The sequence below is a fragment of the Pinus tabuliformis genome, chromosome 6, assembly GCF_031772625.1.
Source record: "Pinus tabuliformis cultivar Carrire ecotype Pingquan chromosome 6, CPIR1, whole genome shotgun sequence".
In the NCBI taxonomy this organism is placed as follows: Eukaryota; Viridiplantae; Streptophyta; class Pinopsida; order Pinales; family Pinaceae; genus Pinus; species Pinus tabuliformis.
In genome coordinates, this window is record NC_142292.1 from 1,898,934,056 (window position 1) to 1,898,962,030 (window position 27,975).

Below are 27,975 nucleotides of genomic sequence, written 5' to 3' on the forward strand. Positions count from 1 at the left end.
TAAGGTAGAATTCATAATCTTGTATGCTCTGCCTTTAAGTTTGTTTAATATCTATGTTTTCATCTGTTTAAGTAGAACTCCTGAAAGTTTCTCGCTCTCCTTAGCTCCTCACCAATCATTTCTATCCATTCAATTCCTTTAAATACATCAGGACGATTGCCTACCTTGCCCCAAAAAGACCTCTGCAAAAACTGTGTCACATCCCCGCACCCAAAATTGCCTTTCCCTGTTTTCCAACAAAACCCTAAAAATCTTAAATCAAACTATCTTATCAATTTACTAGCCTAAAATCAATATTCATATCGGTCATCTCAGCCCCTTTGAAGACCTTTTACCGAGATAGACCCGGAGAGAGCCCTCTCCTGTCCTCGTAGGGCTAGCTACGAGGCTGAGCTTGGTTTGATGTTGCCTTGAGTTTCGCCTTCCTCAGCGTGAGGCAAATTCAAGCGCTAACAGTTCCTATGCTTAACTAAGGTTTTATGAATGAAACAAGTATTTTTTTCACCTTCCCAGAGCCATTGTACTCATGATATCTACTGCCAAACGATATCCTCTTGCCAACAACAAGATTCCAAGTCATGCAATAATTTACCTCCTCTTCTAATAAAGCTTTTGTCTGCCCATGCTAGACAATGGATGCTTGAACTACTTCCATCCATTTTCCAACTTTCATTTTTCCTGCAAGATGTTTTGAAATTCCAGTCAATTCCATTAATAATGTGAAGTTTTGATTCCTTTAACTTTAGTTGCATAGTGTGCATCTGGTTATGTTCTCATACCAAGATTTCGTTCCACCATTCTTCCAATTTGGAGAGAAATCTCTAGTGTTGGAACCAAAAAATATCAAAGCGGAATGGCATAATATATGGAGTCATTTTGATCTCAATCTCTAATCAGATGGGCGAGTGATTTGACCCCAAATTGGGTAGAATCACTGCTTCTATAAATCAGTTCCTTACAAGTAGGTCCTTAGTAAGAAACAAATGATATAATTGGCTTGCAATCTAGTGTGACTCCCTAAGATGATTATTCCAAGTATATAAACCATTGATTGTATCCATGTCCACTATTTCAAGCTCCTGGATCAAATATTGGAATAAGAGTGCCATGACCTCCAGATGTCAGATCTCACATTTTTTCTCCTCCAAATTCCTGAGAAAATTAAAATCTCCTCCAAGGATCCAACCATCTCCCTAAACTTGCTGATGGATTTCCCTTAATTCGTCCAAGAAAACCTCCTTTCCTAGTGGAACTAGGGGTCCATAAACCACCTAAAGCCAAAACCATTCCCTTGATCAAAGGAATCGAAAGCATCTTCATAGCATGTTTGGGTTAGCCATCCATTCATAAAAATAGACCCACTAGGGGTCCCATAACACTGCTATTCCCCCTGAACTTCCTCAAGAACTAATAGCCATAGATTCACTCCCCTTCCAACATCGAGTTATAATCAATTCAAGTGTGGAGCTATGGAATTTAGTCTCTTATATTAAAACCATCTTAGGTTTCTCTTTTTCAATTCTAGACCTCAGATAACTCTATTTACACTTGTTGTTGAGGCGACAAATGTTCCAAGAGACTATCTTCATGGATTAACTAGAGATGGGAGGATAAAATACTCCATAATATTATTAATATTATTGGAATTCAAAAGGAACTCTCCCACAACTTGTAGGACTTCTCATTTTTCTTTGTGCCCTTTGCAGTTACAATCACTAGTGGTTTGTTCTTTCACTTTGTGAAGCCGAGCTGACCCTTTTTTCCAAAGCTCACATAAGATGAACTCCCTTCAAGGACTAGGTTATATTTCTACCAATGGACATATAGATGAAGATAATGGTGTAGTGTCTCCACTAGGATCGTTTGTGCTTATTGTTGTTCCCAGGCACACAAGAATTATGGCATGTTATTTTCATCAACATCAAGATTATCCTGATGATCCTTTGCCTCTATAATAGATGATGTGTTTTACAGTAACCCTTTAAGATTAGAGTTTCCACATGGTTCCTCTATGGGTTTTCATTTCCCCAGATTGTTCCTTTTTTGGACCTAAACTTCCATTGGGTATTCTTTAGAGGGGCCTTCAACCTTCTCGTTTGTTTCCTCTTGGGGATCCTCTTACGTGAGGGTCACAAATGGATTTTCATATGTAGGGGCCTTGGATGATTCTTCATTGTTCTCTAGAATTGGTTTCCCCATATTTTTATGATTTGTATTACCTCCTAAAAACCCTTGGAATTCTCTTGAGCGTTAAATGCTTGTTGCTCAACAATCCTTATAGGAAAATATTTGATCAACTTCCTATACTCATGACACTGGTGGCATTTAAAAGGTACATGGTCGTAGTCCAAGGGTTGGGTCTAGATCTCATCATGATACTCCCAATCTATTGACTCCAGTAAGGGCTTTAAAATGTTCATGTAGACACAGATATGAGGGTAGGATGCATGCCTTCTCAATATTTTCATAAAGCTGCAAATGTCATTCCCAATTCCTTCTAAGATGTTAGGTTCCCCGAAATCATCTAGGAGAGAGAAGAGGTGAACTTGAATTGGTGTTGAAAGGAATTTCTCCTTCTCTAGGTTATAACACTCTTCCCAAAATCTCATGAGCAAGCCCACATTGTTCATGAAATAAGGACCATTCTTGAAGATCCACTTATAGTTAGCCATATCTTCCAAAATAATAGTAAAAAAAACCTTGGCTCTCAATCTTAGTTGAATGATGCCCTATGGTTTCCACTTCAATTGGTTCCACTTGACAATATCCTATTCTTTGTGCCAAATACCTATGATATTACAGATCAACAGGTGATCCTTCATCTAGCTTTGGGATTGTTCCAACCTATTCCTTGGCATCATAAACATAGGGTTTGTGGTAGATTTTGGAAGGGATATTCCCTTTAGACGAGCTTTCCATTAGGGACCCATAATAGGGTCGTCTCCACTTCCTCCCTATCCATAGGAAGAACCTACGCCTCCACCTAGCTTTGTCGATGTGCCTTTGACGACATTCTTGTAGGAGGGGGTTCCCCCGCCCCCCACAGGGATTCTGATGGAACCAATCAGATGCACATGATTACTACAATATTTTGGGCTTGTTAGAATAGATATGTGAAGAACCTTCTTATCTTTATTGTGCTGACAACAGCTTGTAGCAAAATCCTTAGCGCACAGTTTTCTCTTCATACTATCAAAACCTATTAAATAATCTATATTTCGAATGATTTAATAGAATTGGAAAGTATTCTTTAATTTTCCAAGTTTTACGATGGTGTTGCATAGTGTTTCTAGAAGTTCATTTTTTATTCGACTTTTATCAAATCAACCTTTGGTTTCACTCTAAGATTTATTGAAAATTACTATAATTCTAGTGGCATCTTTTTTATAATGTGGAACTATGGTTTTTTTATTTCCTTTATATAAATATATTAAAAATCAATATTTTAGAATTTTTTGTTAGAGAATTATTTATTACGGAACAATGGAACACATAAAATATTGCAGAAATATAAACACAGAAAATGCATAAAACAAGAGAGACATAGATATACATGGTTCACCCAGTTTGGGCTACGTCCACCCCGAACAACGAGTCCGTCCTATCTATTATCCAGCAATAAGAAGAGACACAACCTAGAGCAGATCCACTGTAATATCCTCTGCTTTCTCTCACAGTCTCGCCTCTCTGTTTCTCGCTCAGAGAATACACATCTATTTCACAGCCTCAAATACAATGCCCTCATACAAAGAGAGGGGGTTGCCTTCTAGGGCAAAAAACCCTAAACTAAACATAAGTTCTACCGTCAGATCATCCGCCTAATGAACGAACTAGATTGACTACAAATTACTATACTTTTACAAGGAAATTTTACATCTATTTTTGACTTCGGGGGCACTGCCCCTGAGTCCCCGCCGGGGGACCACTGGCCCCAAGACCCCCCAGCTAGGGGGATCGGCCCCCCCGAACCCCCGCAGGGGGGACAAGTCCCCCCCACACCCCCCCACGTGGAGGGGTGTACAAACTTCCTGGGGTATACATCCGGCTAAAACAAAGAGCTCTGAACAATCATGCTCCACACACAAAATTTTTATATAGTATTAATTAATATTAGTGTGAAAATTTAAGGAGGTAGTAATGCATTATGTATGTGTTTTTCTAGCCTTTGGTGCACTATATAGATTCCTTCGCTAAAAACTATGGCTATTCACATATGCTACCAGCCTCCATTATAAGCAGAGAATAATTAATTTCTAGGGAAGGTTCCATAAAAGCCTTCACTACAAATTATTCTCCCCGTAGTGACATCTCAGCTATAAACAACCTTCCAAAAATCTTGATTCCAAAGCTTATAACCTTTTAAACCATCTTTATCACACAAAAAATGTACTTTTCACCATTATTGTCCAACTTTCTTCTAGTTTCCTTTAGAGACTGTACATAAATGTCATAGACAAATACTTTGAGATGTTTAAGAGAGTTTTCTTACTAATAAATTCCTCACGTAGATTGTTGTTAACTGACGTTGATGAGGTTGATTGATTTACTAGGTAACGTGTAGTACCCAATGCCTTTGCCCAAAATTTCTTTCCTAACTCAACACCATTGAGAATGCTCCCTGATTTTCCCTTTAGTGTCATGTTGAACCTTTTTTCAACCCCATTTTACTAAGGTGTTCATGGTCTTGTCTTCTACATTGGTATACCACACTACTTATAGCATTCCTCAAACTTGTTCTTGTAGAATTACCTTTCGTTTTCTATCCTTAACACCTTTATTTTGTTCTTTATCTAATTTTCCAAAAGGGACTTGAATTATTTCAATTATCCAAATACATCATATTTCTTTAATGTGAAATAACTCCATGTATACCTTAAGAATTTATTTATGAATGAGACATAGTACATATATTTTCCTAGTAATGGAATAGGAATAGGTCCAAACAAATTACTATGTACTTAATCCAAAATTCCCATGGCCCTTATAGTAAATGATGAAAATCTTACCTAGTTTTGTTTACTATAAATATGATGTTCGAAAAATCAAGATCAATTATGCAATTTGACATACCTTTATTGATACCTTTATTCTGTAGTGTTTGAACACCCTTCTCTCTAATATTCCCTAGTCTTTGATGCCATGTCATTGTCTTTCCTTTAAAGACAACAACTATCTTTACTTCTTATCTCCACCCTTAGAGACATTGGCATTGTTACACTTGTCATTGAAAATTATTCTCATTAGGTTGTACAAAGTTCCAACAAAACCTCCCCTCGACAATAGCATTGCTCCTCAAACCATCCTATAGATTTCATTTTCAAACATAGTAGTTATACTTGCATTGGTTATCCTACTTACACATATCATACTTTTATCTAGCCTTGGAATGTTTGGAACACCAGCAAGTGTTATAACCATTCCCTTCTTCAACATAAAATTCACTTTTCATCATCCTATGATCCTAGTTATCTAGTTACCTACATGGAAAATTTCAACTCCATATTACCTTTAATATTCACAAAACTCCCTATGGGGTTTCATATGAAAGGAGTCATCTTGTAACATCCCTAGTTTCACCATCAAATGATTAATGTAATAACCATGTAAAATATGCATTGGTTGGTGAGCCTGAGACTCATGAGGCTAGTATGCCTCTGTGTATATCTACATGTTAGGCCAGTGGGCCAAGTTATCAATACGATTAAGGTGTGTGTGCCTATGTAATGGGTTTGACTATTGTGATTATTAGGATGGTGGGTCAAGAGTTATTTTTAGGATGGTACGCTTGTGTGTATTCATGTCTTCATTTTGGGGCTAGTGTGCTCGTGTGTATGGTATTTTTATGCTATGAGGCTATAAATTTTGATGTGGTGAACATGTTTAATTTGTGATTATTAGTAAACACATAATGACTATAGGAAGACCTAGAAAAAAGAGTATCGGGGGCCGATGACTTCGGGGTGGGGAAAAAGCATTTGGATGGAAATGTTATGTTATCATATTATTATATAATATTTAAATATTAAACAAAGGGAAAGTATGTTTATAAAAAAGATTCTCCCTTATTGATAAATGGGAATTAGTTACCCAGCTATTCATGTAGTGGGCATGGATTATGGATTTTAAGGAATTTAATGAGGTATTCATTCATGGCACTCAATGGGACAACAATTCATGGTTATGGACCCATTGGTGAGCCTTGTGATTGGGTTCTGCAACTGACTAGTGATTTTAATCAGTGAGTCCCAGGATTGGACTCTAGAACTAGCTAGAGTTTTGGTTAACTTATTTTTTAGAAACCAACTAGTAAGCCTTGTGCTTGGGTTTTGTAACTCACTGAGTAGTTAGTAAGTCTTGGGTTTGGACTCTATAACCAAGGCATAGTTATTTAGTTAATCCCATTGTAGAGGATGCATCCTAATGTGTGAGGCTTGGTGGCTCTAGTTTATGGCTATGGTAGGAATGGAGTTGAAGCCCCAGCTCAAGGGTGACCTGTGGTTGAGATTTTATGAACCACGAGGCCTATGGTTGGGAAGAATGTAAAAGGTCCATAACTAGTCAACATAATTCACATATAAGTATTTGAAAACATGTTAATATTTATTTTGTTTCACGCACAAATCATTTTTCATTCTTGTGGTTGATTGTTCTTAATTGTATTTATGGTTAAATTATGTATGTATTTATGATATGTTTTAAATTAATGTAATTTCTTAAATGAATTTGTTTAATATGTGTATATATTCCTAGTTTAATTTTACCTATAGTTTTGAGTGAAATGGTAAATTATGAGGTTTGTGTGAATGATTTCACCTAAGGGTGTATTGGGATGTTACAAGTGGCATGAGAGCCTCGATTTCAAAACTCAGGCCATATGGGCTAGCCATTGTGAAATTTTAGAGTGGTACTACAAACTGTTTGACAAAACGTATGCATGATATGTGATGTCTTGGGAGACAATGATTGTCGGGTATACTCAAAATGTTTATGTGAGACATGGTCTCCTAGATGGACATGATGATCAAGCATGTGCAAAATGGGTTGTAAGAAGAAAACCTAGAGCATTTTTAGCAAATGTGCACTACAAGGAAAAATGACATTAGTGATGGGCGAAAAATGTCACCATAAGCTCATTGGTGACGGTCAAAAGGGCCTTAGTCACCAAAAACTGAACGTCACTGAAGGTAGCGTCACCAAAAGTATAGGTGTTGTGGTGACATTCAATGTCCGTCACCAATAATAATTTATAATGATGGATAGCAACTGTCACCATTTCATATGACAAATAGTGATGGACCATAGCCCTAGTCACCAAAAACTAAACGTCACCAAGGTGGTGTCGCCAAAAGTTTAGGTGTTATGGTGACATTCAAGGTCCATCACAAATATTGATTATAATGACAGATAGTGACCGTCACCATTTCATATGAAGAAAAACGATTTATTGTGATGGATGTTTCATGACCGTCACTATTGGTACATATATATGGTGATGTTCGTTGACCATCACCAAAAGCCACATTGAAAAAAGTATAGGTGTTGTGGTGACATTCAAGGTCTGTCACGAAGAATGACTATAATGATGGAAAATGACCGCCACCATTTCATATCAACAACAATGATTTATGGTTATAGACCTTTCATGGTCGTCACTATTGATGCGTATATATGGTGGCATTCATTGACCGTCACCATTTCATATTTTTGTGAGGGTAAAAAAATGTCACCATAAGCTCACTGGTGATGGACAAAAGAGCCTCCATCACCAAAAACGTATCATCTCCATTCCACATGGATATTAGGGAATGATGGAATTGAACCACCAACATCCTTCTTGTAAAGCAGTTGCTCTTCCATTGAGCTAGCACCCTTTAAATAATTAGACTTTTAAAAAGTAGACCTTCAAACTTCATAAATTGTAAATTATACAACTTTGAATAGATTAAAGTCTCAGCAATATTTTACTAAATAAGCAAAGAAACATCAATATTGTAGGTCCCTGCCTAATGGTTATGGAAGTTATGAAATGTGGGTGGAGGGAAAAATAGTTATGTATAAGAGAATCAATATGTTCAATTGAATACTCAATTAGAAGTGAAACTTTGAAGACATTTAAATGACCTATAACTAGAAGATGCACCAAATATTGCAAAGGAGATGTCATAAGTGGATATCATATGGAAGAAGAGCATTGATGAAGACATATGCAATATGTTATAGGTTGAGTGTTTATATATCTGAATGATATCTACATTTATATGCAAATGTAATGTGGATCTCCGGAAACCATGAACAAAATAAGATATATCTATATATACATATATATATATATATATATATATATATATATATATATATATATATATATATATATATATATATATATATATATATATATCCCCTTCACATAAACCAACATGCAATTTGGAATTTCATAAGTCTGCACTCAAAGCATGAAAGCAACCAACAACTAAAAAAATTGACTTGAATAGAAAGCAATAGCTTCACCTTCATTCTTGAGCTACTTTTGTTTATTTCAGTTTGACTTGTGACATTCTTTATCTGACAAGGAATCAAAATCATCACTACTATTAAATTCATCCAACACAGAATTTGGAGATCCCACTAACATCTGCATTTTTGTTGCCATGCCTGAAACCATAGAGATCCATGTCGATCATAGAATAAGATGTGTGCATGTTGATCAAGAAGACATCCCTTATTAACCATTGTTACCTAACATAAACCAAAGAGACAACACAATATCAGCATACACAAAATCCCTTACTGAAATATAATCATAACTTAGCTAAGAAGTCTAAAAGATGTTCTTAACTAATAAACTTTGTATTTGGAAATTTTGTTTCTCTAGATTTAAAAAAGACTACATTGTACAACACTTCTATCTATTTATCGAGGCAATTATATCATAGTATATGTCACACAGTACCAATTTACATGACCTAAAGTAAAAATAAAATTTTGGTCAAGAAAATAGATTTGGAAAGAGATTTGAAAACTATATGTTTGTCATCAAAGCTTTAATTATTTTAACAACAAACTAGTTGGAGTTTGAAAATCAAAATCCTTTATAAGAAACGAACAAGACAATGGCCAAAGTCGCTATTCATACAAATAAAGCTAGAGTCACTATTGCCATTGCAGATAGCTGAAATTTGGGCAGTGGTCTAACAGGTAGAGCTTATTTGCAGGGAAGAATCATCAATACCATCATTTTTTTTTCCACGGTCTGTTGTGTCTCTAGATCTAGATCAGATAACTTGCTATTCTCAAGTTCTACCTTTCAAGTACTAATTTTTGGCTCACCCTTTAAAACACAATTCTACCACTCCATTTGATTTTTTTTTGTCAAGAGAATTGGCAAGACCTTCCCACCCTCTGTTAACAGAAAGAAATGTATTTAACAAAATTTTTTGTACCATAGTGACAAACCCATTGTCCCTATGTAATATAAACCAATATCCAAACTTGAAAATACGAACCATAAGAATTGTCTAGGCAGGCCTTGTCCTTGTGCTTAAGATAAAATATATATTCTCTAGAAATATATACCAGGATTTTACGTTAAATACATCACAGTGTCATCATAGGTGAGCCCACATGGCTTGAAACACCTCAAAATACCCAGGTTATTACAATATAGGTATAATATGATTGATTATATTCCAAGGATCAAAACTGTAGGGTTACATCCATGATATTATTTATCAAGTATCTATGCCAACGAGAGAATGCACAAGTATGAACTCATTAATTCAATGGAAACATACCAAGTAGGTTGTGGGACAACTACCTCACAAAGTTCATATAACCAATTTGCCACCATATAACAAACTTGCCAAAACGTATCCTGTAAAAGAAAGCATATCTTTAAAACAAATTGAGATGAGTTCTAAATTTATGCTTAATAACAAAATTGTAAAATTTTCCAAACATTATAAATCAAAGGCCATTGGCAAGAACACATACAACATTAAACTCATCTAATGTATAAAAAAAGAAAAGTCATTAGATGCACTAAGAAAAGAAAAAAACATAAAAAATAAAAAAATCTTCAAATACAAATGAAAATGAATATAATGGATCTATCAATATCATCAAGAATACAAAGTGAGAAACAGAAACATAATTGATTTTCCAAAAATTACAAAAGCCTAATCTGTTGGACAATAGAAATTTTCTTCTCATCATTACCCATGCCTTTCAAAACTAAATTTATGACAGGCATGAAAAAGTTTCAACCTATAGGTAATACTTAATTATTCTTAAAGGTTCACTATGCCTACAATATTCAAGCACAAGATTAAGATTATTATTCTTAAATGGTTACTAAGCCTCGACTATTAAAATACGCGATTAAGATTATTATGATTAAAGTTTCAATAAGCCTCCACTATGCAACCATGACAGTAAGATTGGAAGAATTGATTTAATTTAGTTAATAGTAAAATTCATAACATCAGTCTTAGTCAAATCAAGGTCAAAGGTGTATCAAATAAATATGTGAGGATAACTTATTCATATAAGGCATGTCAACATAGTTTGGGGAACTAGAAGCACTAAAATAAAGGCCATGTTTTTTGCAGCTTAAGTCCAAATACTTTGATGTTTCTTTTGGGTACTTATAATGACATACAACTATTTGACAGATGAGACTAAAATCTATAATACTTAGTTGTTTTAAATACTTGAACAACCAGTATTAGGCCATAGAATAAAATACTAACATTATTTCTTTTAAAGTACTTGAACAGGTTGAATTGGTGGCTTTAGTTGAAATAGATGGGATAGTAGGAATCAAAAATATGCCTTGTCTTCACATGTGATGCTATTGTTTTCTCATCTGAAAGAGGAATCCATATAAAGTTTCAAGAATCAACATTCAAAATTGTTCCCTATTAAGTGACAATAAATTCATATCCTCATATGCCTGCCTAAGTCTAAATACACTGCTAATTTCAAAGCATGTACTTATCATTTCACTAGGAACTAGCAACACTAGATGGTCAAACATGCTTTAACTTTAACCCAAGGATATATAAGAACACTGCAAAGAACGTATTATTTACTAACATCCATGTTATGATTTCATTGAATGCATGCATTCAAATTTTCAAATTTTGATATTTATACTTCCTTGCATGGACTAAGCATCAAACAAGAGTGTTTTGGTTCAATAATAAAATTTGATCTGATTTTTGTTATTCAACTATAGAAGCAATAAATTTAGGTTATGCATAAGTATACACAATTCTATTCAATAGTGCAAGGATTATTTTTCTAGTGCAATGAAAATATTTTGATCTATTGAGGAGGAATAGTCATCAAAGATCAACCTTTCTTCAAAATTAAATTAGAAACTACAAGAAATGCTTGAAAAGGATGTTTATACAATCTCGGTATACATTAGTTGCATGGGCCCTGAAGAAATTGTCTACTAGAAATCATTGAGCAAAGCTTAAAATTGAAGGATATTCACTTCAAGGATTGAACTTTTACTTTGGCACTACTTGCAAAATGAGATACATACTTTCTCCAAATTGATGCCAATTACAATCCCCGTAGATCCTTATTTAATAAAATCACAATCTCAATTTTTTGGTCTATGTTTGGGTTCCAAATTCTCTCAATGCCCATAACATGACCAATGCTTTAAAAATCAGAATCAGGTTTTGGGTCAAACTGTACTTAGATTAGAGTCAGTTGATGATTGTGATTATAAACTATTTCACTAAAAAAATCATTGAAATATGAAAATTTTAATCAATAAAGAAACACACACACACACACACATAAATCATTCAATGTAAATGCAAATCATTATAGACTAAATATTCAAGGTTTGTTCATGTATATACCATTTAAGGGTGAATATAAAAAAATGGCACTAAGAACAATGCATATCCAAAACAAAATACATAAGAAGTGAGGCTCTAGATGGCCTATAGAGTCCAAGAAAAAACATGCCACTCATCTATACCAAGTGCAATACAAATATTAAAGAATATACATAAACAATGATGCTCTAAGTGTCCTCTAGCATCCAAAACAAAACATGCTACAAACTACTACATAACAATGTTTTAGGGTTTTAGGGGGATGAGGGGTTTTAGGGTTTTTTTTTAAATTGCTTCATCCTCTATATTTTGTTGTAGCCACACCTAGACTGGCTTGGTGTAGAACCATAACTATTCAATCGACAAGATTGGTTTCTAAACTAGTCATTTAAGTATGGGAAAGGTCATAAAACTAGACCAAGGGCTATTTTAGAGGGTTATACTATAAAATTGATACTGTATTACATGATATCAAAATCATTATCTATGTTTTACCAAATTGGAAACCAAATAAACAACAAAAATTAATGTTTTTTTTCCTAAATGTCTATATAATAACCAGATACACACGAAATGGTCTACTAACCAAGAGTTACTTATGAAATATATTATACCACAGTACTGGTAAATTCCAAGTGAAATAGAAAAACCATAAGTTAACTGAAATTTCATGAGCTTTCCAATGGTGCTATGGTGTACCTTAAGTAGGACTCCCATGATGGATGCAAAGGGGAAGGCGATGGAATCACTCAAAAACACAAGAAAGTGAGTGGGAGAAAGTTGCTTAATGAGATAAAAAAAGGGGATATATAAATCAAGAGTTGAAAAAATTCAAGGAGCCAACAGCTCTGTAAATAAATCTGCCACACATACCACACTCTATGCATTGGAACGCTAAGTAATCTATTTTTATTGTAAGATAAACGAGCAAGAGGAAGCGTTTTCCTAAGTATGAAGACATGTATGAGTTAGTTTCCTGTGTTTGCATGTAAAAGGGCTCTAGGTTCAACAACTCTTTAGCAAGAATAAAAGGCAATATATTCAGGTTATGGGATTCAATTGGCAGCAGAGTGCCCCTTCATTGGGAAAATAAGGCAAACCTAAGTTCATGGATTGGAAGAATAATCCATTGTCATCTTCCTAGAGAACATCAAAGATAGTTTCTATGGATTGAGGCCACTATTTTGATCTAAAGAGGAAACATGATGTACTTTGCATCTTTATGAATGGATCTATTTGTTAATTTAATTGAACCCAGAGATGTAGACCATATGAGCAAACTTTGTTATCAATTGGCTAAGTATTACCTATGTGATTTTAGTTCTTTTAAATTTTAGTCTTTAAATGCTGATTTAAAATGAACCTGTAGCACTAATATCAAATCAATGAGTAAGAGTTTGATAAGTCCCACCATGTTCAATGTCCTCCATGTAAAATTCCCAGCATGTTCAAAGTTGATACCCTAGTTGTTTTGATCACAGTTGAGTAAGGGAAATATAAAGTTTGAAACCAAAAGAGAAGGAACTCGATTTATCAGGTTGACAAATTGAAATCAAAGTCAGATTTAAAAGTGGGAAAAGGGCCTTTAGGATTTCCATACAGAAAATCATAGGGCCTAAAGAAAATTATTGTTTCTCAATTTGGAAAAGGGAAAGGTAATAGGCTAGAAAAGTATTGCTTTTGTATCATTTCTTGTTGAAGATAGAATTGGCCTTCACCTTCTTTTGTTTTCTCCAAGGCTCATTGGATGAATAAAAAACTGGTTAATGTCATCTCCTTCTATTTTATTTTGTTGACCTTTAGATTTCAAATTATTCCAAAGAGTATTCACTGATGGATTAGAAATGGTAGTCTCAAAACAATGATATATTCAGGTAGTCATTACAAGTATTATTTGCAAGAAAAAATTATAGATATCCTCCTTATTTAAGGCATGTTCAAGATGGTTTTCCATGACTGTTGATCTGGAAAATATTGGTCATTATTTTATATTATTAATCAACATTAAAGAAGCAAAATGCAAGCAACAAACAAAAGGAACAAATGTTTGGAGTTATTCCTCTGTAGTGGGAAAATAACTGTTAACATGACATCAGTTGCACATAAATACTATTGCAAGAGGGTCTTATGTAGGTAGTTTCAACATTACAGGTCATCAAGTAGCATCATTTCAACCAGTAAAATGGTATTGTGTACAACTACTTCAACCTCGAAAAGGTTTCAGAACTGCCATCTTGGCCATGCTCTAATAAGGCGAATGCTACAATAGTATATTTTTGCTAAGATTTTAAGGGTTTTATCAGTGTCATAGAGGGGTAGTATAGATAGTGCATGATTATTTCCAACACTGTTTGAAATAAAAATAGAGAATGTTTGGCAACAAACTTTATGCCAATCCTCCACTCTTAATTCTAGTCTAATAATAGGAGGTTATGAAAACATGGAAGCTGTAAATTTATGCATTATTGATTTTTTCAAAAACATATGACCATAGTTCCTTTGGTCAATGTCCCATTGTCTTCTATAGGGTGTTTGATGGAAATGGAGGAAAAAATGCTACCCATTTTGTTAATGAAAATCTATCCAAGTTCATTGTAGAGAATCCTAATTTTCCTTTAGCACTAGAGAAAGCAATTAGAATTTTTTTTATAGAGACAGAAAAAGAATTTGCTAAGGCTTGTTTACTTCACATTGTTCTCTCATCAAGTACAACAACCCTAAATGCAGTGGTTTTTGGGAGAACTCTACTGGTTGTAAATGATGGAGACTGTCAAGTTGTGTTTCCTAGGCATGGACGGGTTGTAGAAATGTCAAGGGATCACAGGTCTTGTTGCACAAGAGATAGAAAACATATTCAAGGATTAGGAAGACATGTGGATGATGTTTGTTTGAATTTTAAGTTAAATGTCACAAGGGTTTTGGGTGATTGGCATACAAGGTATGAAAGATCTCACTGTTGGTGGCAGGCATTTGAGTGCAAGGATCACCTTTTTCTGTGTGGGAAAGAAAAGTTTACAATGTCAAGTTGAAGCTGAAGGAATGGGCAAAGACACATTATGTTCCCCCCTCCAAATAAAGAGATCAGTGAGAATCGTGAAGTTTCTGAAGAAAAACAAAGTTTTCTTTGTCTTGTAAGGATGCTTCGCAAGTCAGAAGGTCGTTATCATTAAAACCTTCGATCATGGAACTGCTAGACAGGCATATGACCATTGCCTTGTACAAGGTATCATGAAATAACCTAAGAAGGTCATCAAAAAGGACTCTGTGAAGAAAATGATGAAGAAATCAAGGTTGAAGGTTGTCATCAAGGTTGTTAACTATAACCACATCATGCCCACTAGGTATAGTTTGGATGTGGATTTGAAGAATGTGGTTACCTTTGATAAACTGGAGACCCATGATAAGAAGGTGGTGACACTAAAGGGAGTAAAAGCTTCCTTTGATGAGAGGTTCAAGGTAGGGAATAATATATGGTTCTTTACAAAACTTAGGTTTTTAGATTCTCATCTTTTAGAAGTACCATGTTAGAAATTTCAAGTTTTTATATTTTGATTATCTATAGTGGCCTTAGTACCATCATAGTGTTTGCAATTCTTGGATATTTTGAGCTAATTGAGAGTTTTGATAGGAAACTTAATGCTAGTCTATCTTATATCTATCATTTATTTGACAGTTTTAGATTTGATTTATCGTGTGAGTGGGAAAAGTGTATGGAATATTACATTATTGGTCATCAATTAGCAAGGAAGATGGTAATTTTTACCTGTAAAAAAGAAATATGATAATAAGTGTAATGACTTTGTGGACCATTCTGTGATTTTATTCACATTTATATTCTGGTGTCCTTGTAGGAGAGAGTGATGAAATCTCTCCAGGTTTGGTTAGACTGGTTTCTATTTTTAGATGCTTATGTGAATGGACTGAGTGCTACCTTTCTTCGGTCTAGAAATTCATGTCTCCCTCCTTTTATTTCAATGTGGAGATACCCCACCATTGAAGGACCTTGATATTTCTGAAGCCAATCATAACAGATGGATCTAGTCCAAATCAAGATGTTGCTCTAGTGATTGGGGAGGGAGCAACAGCTTGAGAATTGTTTAATACTCCTCTTGTGGAACTTGAAAGATGATGTAGGTGTTGGAAATAATACTGAGAGGGTGGTGAATCAATATTATCAGATCAATAATTTTATTTCTCAAACAGATTTATATAAGCTACTTCAGTGAGGTGAACTAGCATGTACACGCAACTGTGATTAGAGAAACCAACGTATATCCAGAGAACTTGTGATTTAGACAATTTATCATGTGTTGATCTTAAACCAATACATCAGTAACTTATTAGATAGTGTAGTAAAATAGAATAAAGCATCACACATAAGAAACACACATTAACACCAAGATTTATGGTGGAAACCCAATGTGGGTGAAAACCACCTGCTGCTATCATCTCTGTCTTCTTTTAATAATAAGAAAATATATTTACAATCTTGTACTAGTGCAAACTCATACCGGTACGCAGGCACCCACCTATAGAAGGCTACAACCTTCTCTCGTTTTCCAGCTTCTACTGGAAGGGAGCTTCAACCCCATAGATCTTGTACTAGCCAATTCGTTTACTAGTACGTAGGCACTGACCTAAAAAAGGCTATGACCTTCTTTCTTCCTCCAGGGACCACATTTCATGAATTTTCAGACTAGATACTCCTGGATCACAATGTCACAATCTAAAGACCAAGTTTCATCCAATTTTCATACCGGACCCATAAAAAAATTTTAAAATTAAACTGCATCAACCAACATTCAGTTAATTTGAACAAAGATATCACTGCCACCAAAACACTTTGTTGAACCCAGAAACTTGCATCATCATTCAGAACTAGTTGTAACCTAGAAAACCATGCGTCAGAATGTATATACTACTTGGATAAACCCAAACTACGTGTATACACTACTTCCATTAATCAAACCTACATATACCTTCAAAACTACTGCAAACATAAATTTTTGAATCAAGTCTGTACCAACCAGCAATATACTAAACATCTATTGTCAACTTACAGAGCTTTACACAGGAAAAAAAAGAGATCACTTCTTCTCACTTATACAATCAATCAACCAAATACTAGCCTCCTTATGCATTCAATTTTACATTCAAATCTAAGAAGACTTCATTGACAGATAGTAGTAAAACAACAGAATTTGATTAGATAGATCAGTTAGATCTGAAAAAATAAAAAAAAATAAGAAAATAAATAAATAAATAAATAAATTCTTTTTTATATGTTATTTCGAAGAGTATAACCTCCGTATACACCCGCTTTTGAAGAGACAAACCACCGTACAGATCTGCAAATATCAACTCATAACTTTGCTACACTTCTGAAATTCAGACAAATCCATATCACGACATTTAAGGAATAAAACAGGTGTACACAGTCAGATCTAGCCCAACCAATATCAGATCATCCAGTAATAGGTCATTTTAGGTCTCATTATCCTGATCCAATATTGAATTCAAGGTGCACAAATTATTTCAGATCAAATCATAAACATAGCCCCTGCAACATAAAATATACTTCAGATAGAAGTATTCCTTAGAAACCCATACACTTGCACATAACACTTCATCAGATATTCATTCCTTGTTTTTGTTAGCTCTTTGATCTTCTCCTCCTTATAAACTTAGATCCTTTATCAATACCTTGGACCAAAACCACTTAGGACCAATACCTTAGACCAAATACCTAGGGTCAATACCTCGAACCAAATATCTCGGACCGAACACCTAGGGTCAATACCATGGACCAAAACCTTGGTTTTCCAACATGTACGCGCTTTTCTTCCTGTGGGAGTGCGTGTATACGTATACGCTCTTTTTGTTCTATGGAACAGCGTGTATACAATGTTTTGACTAAGTGGACCTGTGTATACTTCTTAAATTACTTTTCATCAGCCTTTTCCTTTATATTCTTTATTCTGATCACTATACCTTAGTTCCATCTTCATGTTCTTCTGTACCATTGCCTTGTAACCTTTGAATATACCTGTTGTACTGTGAGTTTCCTTTTACCAAACCTGAATTGACCTATGAGTGAGTTTCCATCAAGGACAACACTTGTATCATAATGCCACCAATCTCCCCCTTTGGACTTGATGGAAACCATGATGGTCTTGATTACTGCAAGCTGTAGAAACTGTTAGAGATAACAAGCAACACCAAAATTCTCTTCCCCTTTGACATCAAGGGCAAAGGGAAAACCAAGATACTCTTCATATTTGAACAGTTGAATATGATTATGCTCCCCCTAATCACATGTTGAATTCTCTGATTAAACTACCTCTTTGTACATGTTCTGATATCATTGTACATGTAGTGATGCACTAATAGTCCATGCTCCCTTGGAGCACATGCAGAGTCTACAAAAATATTTTCCAAACTAATAACATGACTCTATAACTCAACTATGTGAGTTTGACCTTCCTATCACCAGTGACTCATACATACATCAATCTCCCAATCAAGTTGGGATATACCAAATTTGACTCATCCACCCAACCAAGTGGGGATATACCGATTGTTTATACATGATAGAAATACAATAAATATTACCTCATCCATCCCATGTAAAGTGGGGATACAAATTACATCACTTGTCCAATAGGACTCATTCAAATGTATGAGAATTCATATCACACCCTAGAATTTTACATGACATAAGCAACAAATGGTATAAATATCTGAAGCCATAGCTGGACTCAGCAACCATAATGCCAACAATGAAGAATGTGTGTGAAGGCTAATGCTCCTCCTAAACTTGTGCTACCTGTACATTGTTAACAAGTCATTCATTAAGGCATCTTTGTCAGTTAGATAAAAATTAATGAACAAAGCATATTGTCAGACTGTAGTCATCAACATCAGACATAGCACCCATATCAGAGTTTGACCCACTATTTTTCTTGTCAGAAAAACATATACACTTCTTCAGCCAAAGAAACCCTCATGTATACACGACTATACTTCATGAAACCCGTGTATAATAACCATCCTTTGAAAGACTATTTTTAACAGTATGATGATGCAGCAACTACTCCCAACTTTTGTTTGAGATATTCAAATATTTCTTTGGGCAGTGGTTTAGTGAATATATCAGCAACCTCTTCTTTGGAGGGAACATACTCCAATTTGAACTTTTGTTCAAGCACTTTTTCTCGTAGAAAATGGTACTTGATGGGTAAGTGCTTGGTCTTGGAGTGCATGATTGGATTTTTTGAAATACTGATGGCACTTGTATTATCACATAAAATGGAGATGGGTGGAGTACATGTGATCTAAATGTCTTTGCAAAGTTTGCATCATCCAAAGTAGTTGTGTGCAGCAAGATGCAGTGGCCACATATTCTGCTTCAACTGTAGATAAGGCAATCGAACTGTGTTTCTTACTGAACCAAGACACTAATCGGGAACCCATATAGAATGCACCACCACTAGTGCTCTTTCGATCATCAACACTTCCTTCCCAATATGCATCTGTATATGCATGAAGAGTAAGGTCTGTATCTTTAGGATACCATAGTCCAAAGTCCTGAGTTCCTTGAAGATATTTGAAAATTATTTTGACTGCCTAGAGATGTGATTCCTTTGGATTTTCTTGAAAGCTTCCAACAATTTCTACTGCATGCATGATGTCAGGTCTGGTACATGTTAGATAAAGTATAATTCCAATCATAGATTTGTAAGTTGGTTGGTTTACTACTGGTGATTCACAATTAGAGCTGAGACTACATCCTCTTACAATTGGAGACATACTAGTTTAGAATCTTCCATTTCGTAGTTTTTCAAGATCTGCTTGAGATTTTTGGTCTATGAAATAAAGGTACCATCTTTTTTTTGCTGAACTTGTAAACCAAGAAAGTAAGTAAGTTTACCAAGTAAGGCCATTTCAAATTCTTGCTGCATTACTGAAGCAAAATTCTAACTCATGGATTCTTCATTGCTACCAAAGATGATATCATTAACATAATCAACAATAATTAGCAATTTATAATTTTCAATCTTTGTGTATAAATTTCTATCTGCATAACCTTTTGTAAATCCTTATTGTTGTAGATATTTGTCAAGGTGGTAATACCAAGCCCTTGGAGCCTGTTTCAGACCATAGAGAGCCTTTTTGAGTCTCCATACAAGTTTTGCATCATTTCCAAGAATGAATCCTTCTCGTTGTTCAATATAAACTTCTTCTTCTAAATCTCCATTAAGAAAGGCTGATTTTACATCCATTTGATATACTTTGAATTTTCGAAAGCTAGAAAGAGAAAGAAACATCCTTATGGCTTCAAGTCTCACAACAGGTGCAAAAATTTCTTCAAAATCTATACCTTCTTGTTGGGCATACCCTATGCAAACAAGTCTTGCCTTTATTCTAATAATTTCTCCATTTTCATTCAGCTTCTTCTTAAATATCCATTTTGTTCCTATAATATTTTTATCATGAGGTCTAGGAACTAACTCCCAAGTATCATTCTTTTCTATTTGATCTAATTCTTCATCCATGGCCCTGACCCAAGATTCATCTTTGAAGGCTTCATTTACATTTTGAGGTTCTATGGAGGATAGTAATGCTATATAAATTTAGGTTCCTGTAAGAGTTCATCTTGTTTGTACTCCACACCCCTTTTCTCCTAGAATTTGAGATTCTAGATGATTTTTCTGAACATACCTGGATGGAGCTTTTCCCTATCTGCTGTATCTTCTTCTGGTTCTTCATTCCTTTCTTCTTCAATACAATTTTGATTTGATGTGGGAAATTAATCCCCATCTTCCTCATTGTCATATTCCTTTGTTGATTTCATCTGTTCTGGATCTCTGCATCCTTCATCAACTACTATATCAATGCTTTCAACAATTTTCCGAAGTCTTTTAATATAACATTTGTATCCTTTACTTCTGGAATAATAACCAAGAAGAATACCTTCGTCTACTCTGGGTTCAAACTTACCAAGTTTCTCATCAGTCCTTTTGATAAAACATTTTCTTCCAAAAACTTTAAACTATTTTACATTAGGAGACTTACCATACCAAAGTTCATGTGGAGTTTGAGTTCTATTTACCCAAAAATTTGCTTTGTTGAGAATAGTCGCGACAGCAAATGCAGCATCACCCTAGAAGGTTGCAGGAGTTCCAGATTCATCTAATGTAGCTCGAGCCATTTGTTGAACTATTCTGTTCATCCTTTCTACCACACCATTTTGCTGAGGAGTTCTTGCCGTGGAGAATTGCCTTTTTATTCCATGTTGCTCACAAAAGTCAAAGAATTCATCTGATATGAATTCTCCCCCTCGATCAGATCTGATTTTTCGATCTGATTCATTTTCAACCAAATCTTTGAAGGCTTCAAACTTTTCAAATGCTTCATCTTTATGCTTTAGAAGACCTATTCAACACATTCTGGAAAAATAATCAATATACAAAATAAAGTATTCTTCTCCACGAGGTGACCTTTTCCTTTTTGGTCCACATAAATCAGTATGGATAAGTTTAAGAGGCTTACTTGTTGACCATTCCTTTTCAATGAAGTGAACTCTAGTTTGCTTACCGATTTGACATGGTTTGCATATGGTATTTTATAGGATGCTGATATCTGGAAGATCACGAACTACCTTGAGCCTGTAAGCTTTTCTTATTTGAGAAAAGCTTAGATGTCCCAATCTTCTATGTCATAGCCAGTTTTCATCTGTTTTGCATAGATTGCATTGTTGTTGTTCTCCTTTGAGTATGTATAAGTTGTTTGGAGTTCTTGTACCTTTGATCACGGTCTTTCCTATATCAAGCTAATGAACAACACATATATTTGATCGAAACACCACTTCATTTCCTTGATCACACATTTGACTGACACTCAACAGGTTATGCTTTAAAACATCTACATACATAACATTTCAAGCTTTAACATCTTCCTTCAAGAAAACAAAACCTTTACCTTTAATGACAGCTGGAGTGTCATTTCCAAATGAGACATTCTTTTCTTCTTCTAAAGCATTATATGAGTGGAGTTTCTCTTTATCAACTATCATGTGTTTCGAGCATCCACTGTCGATGTACCGTTGATTTTATTGTCCTTCTACATACAAGACTATACCACATCTTTCTGATTGAGATTCCTTCCTTCTCCATATCTTGGGATTTAATGGCATTTTCTACTTTTGAAGTGCTGGCTGAAATTTTCTCCTGCATTCAGATTCTTCATGACCAAATTTGTTACAAATCGAGAATTATATTTCATTTTCAAGACGACAAAAGTTATTATAGGAACTTTTATTAATTCTTGTTACACTCCTTTGATTTTGTGCTTCTCTAGTCATGATGGTTTTTTAAGCAATGCATTGAGCAGCCTTGTGCCCAAAGTTATGACATGAAAAACATTGCCCATTAAAGAAGTTTCTGTGACCATCGAATCTTTTGACATTGTTTACCTGTTGGTTGTGGCTTCTATTGATATTCATCCTTGGAGTAAATTAAGTATGATTTATCTGATAATTAGTTTTAGGCCTTTGTTGACAATTGACATACTGTTCACTGGTCTTTGCTGCATCAAGATAACTTCTGGTGGAGGTTGATGGCTTCTGTGATTGAGATGGTTCTTCAGTATATCCAAGACCTGTATTTATCAGAGGAGAAAACTGAACTTTGATAATTTCATGTAAAGTTTCTGATCCTTTAGCAAATCTAAGATTGAGATATTTTGTCTTCTCAAGATCTTTTCTTAGACCCACAATTTCACATTCTAGATTTTCAATGTGTTTTTCTCTTTTAGTAAGTTGGTGTGTTAAAGTATCTATGATCATATTCTTTTCTTCTAAACAAATTTTGAGTTTAGTGATTTCTTCATGAAAGTATTCCTCTTCTAATTCATCCAAAAAATCATCATTCTCACAAGCCATGAGAAGTCTATAATCTTGCTCAGTTTCATCTTCATCACTTTTAGATAAACCATCACTAACTTCATGCGTATAGTAACTCCTTCTATTCACAACCTATTTCCTATTGACTTTTGCATATTCCTTCCCTCTTTCATATTTATCTTTATGAGGACATTTGGCAAAATAATGACCAACTCTACCACAAGCAAAGCATTTGAAAGGTAACTTACCTCTAAACCTTCCAAAATCTCGTTGAAGCTTCTTAAAAACATTTACCTCATATTCTTCTTCAGAAATGTGTCCTGACTCATTGTCCTCTCATATATGATGGACCTCCTTTTCTCATTTCAAAGGCAGTTAGGATTCCATGAAGTTGAGTCACAGTGATACTCTGAAGATCCTGTTTTTCTTCTATGGCAGACACTTTTGACTCAAATTTAGAAGACAAAGATGTCAAAATTTTCTCAACCAAAGTAACTTCCTTTATTTCTTCACCCAAATTCTTCATATAATTAACAATATCATCTATACGTAAAAAGTAACTGGCTACACTCTCATCATTATGCATCTTAAGAGTTTCATACTGAATTATGAGATTTTGAAGCTTAGCATGTTTTACCTGAGAGTCTCCTTCGTAGCTCTGAATGATTTTGTCCCATATTTCTTTGGCTGTCTTGAGTTTCATGACCTTGACAAATTCTGATTCTGACAAACTTCCCAGTAAACGTGTCATGTTGGGGTCAATCCAAACCTAAAGACATTTATCAATATCATCATGGCATGTGCCAATTTTTCTACCATGAAATAAGATGGAAATATCCACAATGAAAGATGAAATATGCAAGAGAGGCTTTGAATTTTAGGTATTTGTTGAGAGTGCTTTAGTAGACTTGTATGAAAAATGCAGATGATTAAAGAAAGCACAAGAAATGTTTGAAAAAATGCACCAGAAAAATATTTCTTTTGGACTATGATGATCACATGGTATACAATCCATGTCCATGGAAAAGACGCCCTAATGTAGTTTGAGAAAATGTGAGGATATTCAATTATGCTACACAATATTGCCTTCATTAGTGTTTTGTCTACACGTGATTCATGTGGGGAAAATAACCCTACATGTAATTTTTTCATTAGTGAATTATGTGGCTTCCCAAGCATGACTACTATTAGTATATATTGATGGATCCCATCAATAGGTATATTTTGAGGTTCATTTTTCTATCCTCAAGCCCTTAAAAATCTCCTTTTCTCACATTAATCACATTTTTAGCCATAATATGCTTAGTAGGAATCCTAAAGGGTGTTTGTGACATTGCATGGCCTAATGTGATTAATATGCAGGAAAATATTAATTTTTGGAGATATTTACTATGCAGGGGCTTGATGGAGAAAACCAAAGAGGATATAGGAGGATTTCCCGACTCATTAACTCTCCAACTTGGCTTGAGATTAGAGAATCCTCACCAACAATTAGAATTCACTAGTAGCCAAGGAACTCCAAGTACATGTGAAGATCAAAGGGAACTAGATCCACAAATATCGAGATTTTGGAGGGGACTATTCCTCCTTTCAAGGGAGTTGCCCCTCAGTTACTTTTTGTATAAATATTCCATCCAAAAGGCTCATTAGGATTGGAATTTTTGTTGCAAATAGGTGTAGCTACTGAGAGACTAGTGCTTGAAATTTCTATTCTCATCTTTCATATAATGTATGTGACTCTTATTTTCTATTAATGGGAAGTTCATTGTTGGTCTACATTTGGATTGGTCTTGGAGGGATAAAACCCTTGGGTTCGGGCCCAACCCAGAGACTTTAGTCCCTCTCAAGTATGTCTTCCTTGTTCTTGCTGAAGTTATTGCAATTATTTTCTTGTTTCAGTAGGTGTTATATTAGAAAAATTGTAGTTGGATGTTTGCCTATCACCTCTCTAGTGGGAGGAGTGATTGGAAGATCTACAATAACAACCCAGAAATATGTTTTTACGATTTCTTGGAAATTTTTAAGTATGGGACTATAATGCTTTCACATGATTGGTTTCTACACTTTATAAGGTAGTATCATTGGTTTGGAAATTAGAAGTTGTGTTGTAGGTTAGAGTAAATTTCAATAAAATTCAACTCATCCCTTCCATGTTAATTTACTTTGTTGTAATAGTGATCATTTGATGCATGTGTTTGGCTAGTTTTTCAGGGATTATGTGGAACTGCATGAGTGGGCACACCCTTATACATCCACCAAGGCCATTCCATATCCCTCATAGACACCACTAATTTCTTCTAGACTCTTCCACTGAGACCACTCTACTATGGTAAATGGAGGACATCGTGGACATAAAATTTGGTGCAAGATATGTTGACATTATGACTTAGGTTTGGCACTATGACACAGGTATTGTCCTTGATGGCAACTCACTCAGATGGCAGATCATAGTTCAGGTGCTCAAAATGAAAGAAAAAGAGATATATACAGGTTCCTCTTAACCAGATCGTGTATACACGCGGGATTGCTGATCAAAAGTCACGTATGCATATGCAAGCACTTTCATGCATGAAAAGGCGTGTACATGTGGGAAAGCTTATTTTTTTTGGTCCATGGTATTTAGTCCTTGGTATTTGAACCTATCGTTTTGGACCATGGTATCTCATCCGAAGTGTTAAACCCAGGTATTGGATCCATGGTATTGATCCTCTATGGTTTTGGACCATGGTATTGAGTAAGGCCTAAGACTATAAAAGGGAAGGGAGATCATTAGGCAAGGGCATTCACTCAAGCATTGAATATCTAATGAAGAAGGAAGATCTAGAATACTGGTGATTGGGTTATGGTGCATAGCTAGATCTGAACCAAGGAGGAACCTAAGTGCTAGAAGAAGGATAAGTTTTATTGATGGGTCAAGATCTTAAGGCTTCAATAGTATTATCTTTGTGTGATTTTGATCTATTATATTTGGTGCATAACTTGATCTATAAATATGATAATCTAGGTATAACTGATGTCTGAATATTTAAAAGGAAAAATTATCTTTTATAGGTTTGTACGCAGGTTCGGCACAGCAGAGGCGTGTATACACGCTGGTTCAGTAATTCAAAACGATGCATATGTCGGTTTGCCTTAATACAGAAGCGTATGCATGCAGGTTCTTCATCTTGAAGTAGCGTAAGTCTCATAAAAAATTCTTTAGCTACTTCTATTTATTGATGCAGTATTCTGGGTTCAGGATTAGTGTCTCGTTATTGTTATTGTATTCTGGTTACAACATTCAGAGAAGTGATTGTTTGATTCAGTTTTAGTTGGTGCAAGGAGATTGATTGATGCAGATAGATTTGATGTTTGATTGATGTTATTGACAGATCCAGTCTGAAAATTTATGAAACGTGGTCCTTGGAAGAAAAGAGAAGGTTGTAGCCTTCTGTAGGTCAACACCTATGTACTAGTACATCAGCTAGTACAAGAGCTAAGGGGGTTGTAGCTCCCTTCCAGGAGAACCTGGAGAACGAGAGAAGGTAGTATCCTTCTGCAGGTAGAAGCCTGCGTACTGGTTTAGGACTGCACCAGTACATAAATATTGTAAAAATAAGTTTCTTATTAAAAGAAAATGGAGACGAATTGCAGTAGGTGGTTTTCACCCACGTTGGGTTTCCACCTTATATCTTGTGTCCATGTGTGTGATGATCTGTTCTGTTTTACTGCATCTGTTTACTGTTCTTATGGTTAATGAACTTCTGATGCACTGATTTAAGATCAAAATTTAATGAATCATAGGTTAACTGATATACATTGGTTGCTTTAGACACAGTAGCATATATATGCAGTTTCCCATATCTGAAGTAGAGTATACAAATCTGATTGTGAAATGAAATATAATTGATTTGATAATACTGATTCAGCCCCCCTCTCAGTATTATTTCCAACAATTGGTATCGAATTGGGTCCTTCAGAAGAATCTTGATCGCTTGAAGGAAGATCTATCATCATGAGCAACTACGAAAAAGAGGCATCTATCAGGCCACCAATCTTTGATGGGAGAAACTTCGTCTATTGGAAGGTAAGAATCACAACCTATCTTCAATCTCTTGGTACAAAAGTTTGGGATATCGTGGAAGCAGGATACACATTTCCATCAGCAACTCCTATAGATACGGCTGGTAAGAAGCAGTATGAAATAAATGCAAAGGCTATCAATACTCTATTAGGGAGTTTATCTCAATCAGAATTCGTCAAGGTTATGTAGCTCAAAACCGCAAAAGAAATATGGGACAAGATCGTTCTGAGCTATGAAGGAGACGATCAGGTAAAACGTGCAAAACTACAAACTCTCATAATTCAATATGAAAATCTCAGAATGCACAATGATGAAAGTGTGGCTAATTATTTCTTATGTATAGATGACATTGTTAATCGTATGAAAAACTTGGGTGAAGAGATAAAAGAAGTTACTTTGTTTTGAAAAGGTTCTAAGATCTTTGTCTTCTAAGTTTGAATCAAAAGTTTCTGCCATAGAAGAAAAGTAGAATCTACAGAGCATTACCATGTCACAGCTACACGGAATCCTAAATGCTTTCGAAATGAGAAAAGGGGGACAATCAGACAAGAGAGAAGTCACATTCAAAGCTTTAGGAAAAGGAGATTACAATGAGTCAGGAGATATGTCAGAAGGTGAGGAAGAATCAAACTTTGTCAAGAACCTTCAACGAGGTTCTAGAAGATTCAGAGGTAAGCTACCTTTCAAATGATTTGCTTGTGGAAGAGTCGGTCACTATGCAGCCAAGTGTCCTCATAATGATAAGCTTGACAAAGGTAAGGAACCAGTTAGATGGAACAAAAAAAATAATGTAAGTAAGAAGAGCTATTATACTCATGAAGACAATGATGGATTTTCAATTAGTGATGAAGATGAACAATGTAATGATTATAGACTTTTGATGGCTTTTGAAGATGATGATTTCTTGGATGCTATAGATGAAAATGATCTCTATGAAGAAATTTCTAAACTTAAAATCTGTTTAGAAGAAAAGAGTATGATCATAGATCCTCTGACATTCCAACTTGTTGAAAGGGAAAAAAACAATGAAAAGTTAGAATGTGAAATTGTGGGACTTAGAAAAGATATTGAGAAAACAAAACCTCTTAATCTTAGATTTGCTAAAGGATCTGAAACCTTAGATGAGATTATCAAAGTGCAGTGTTCTCCTC

The 27,975-nt window shown here is 35.0% G+C and overlaps 2 pseudogenes; both read left to right on the plus strand.

The window, feature by feature from the left end:
- The window catches only part of LOC149266782 (cullin-3A pseudogene), a 92,258-nt pseudogene extending 81,411 nt beyond the window's left edge, over positions 1–10,847 (plus strand).
- A 3,915-nt stretch (positions 10,848–14,762) lies between these two features.
- Positions 14,763–15,386, plus strand: LOC149266783 (large ribosomal subunit protein eL27y-like; annotated as a pseudogene).
- Positions 15,387–27,975: the final 12,589 nt, after the last annotated feature.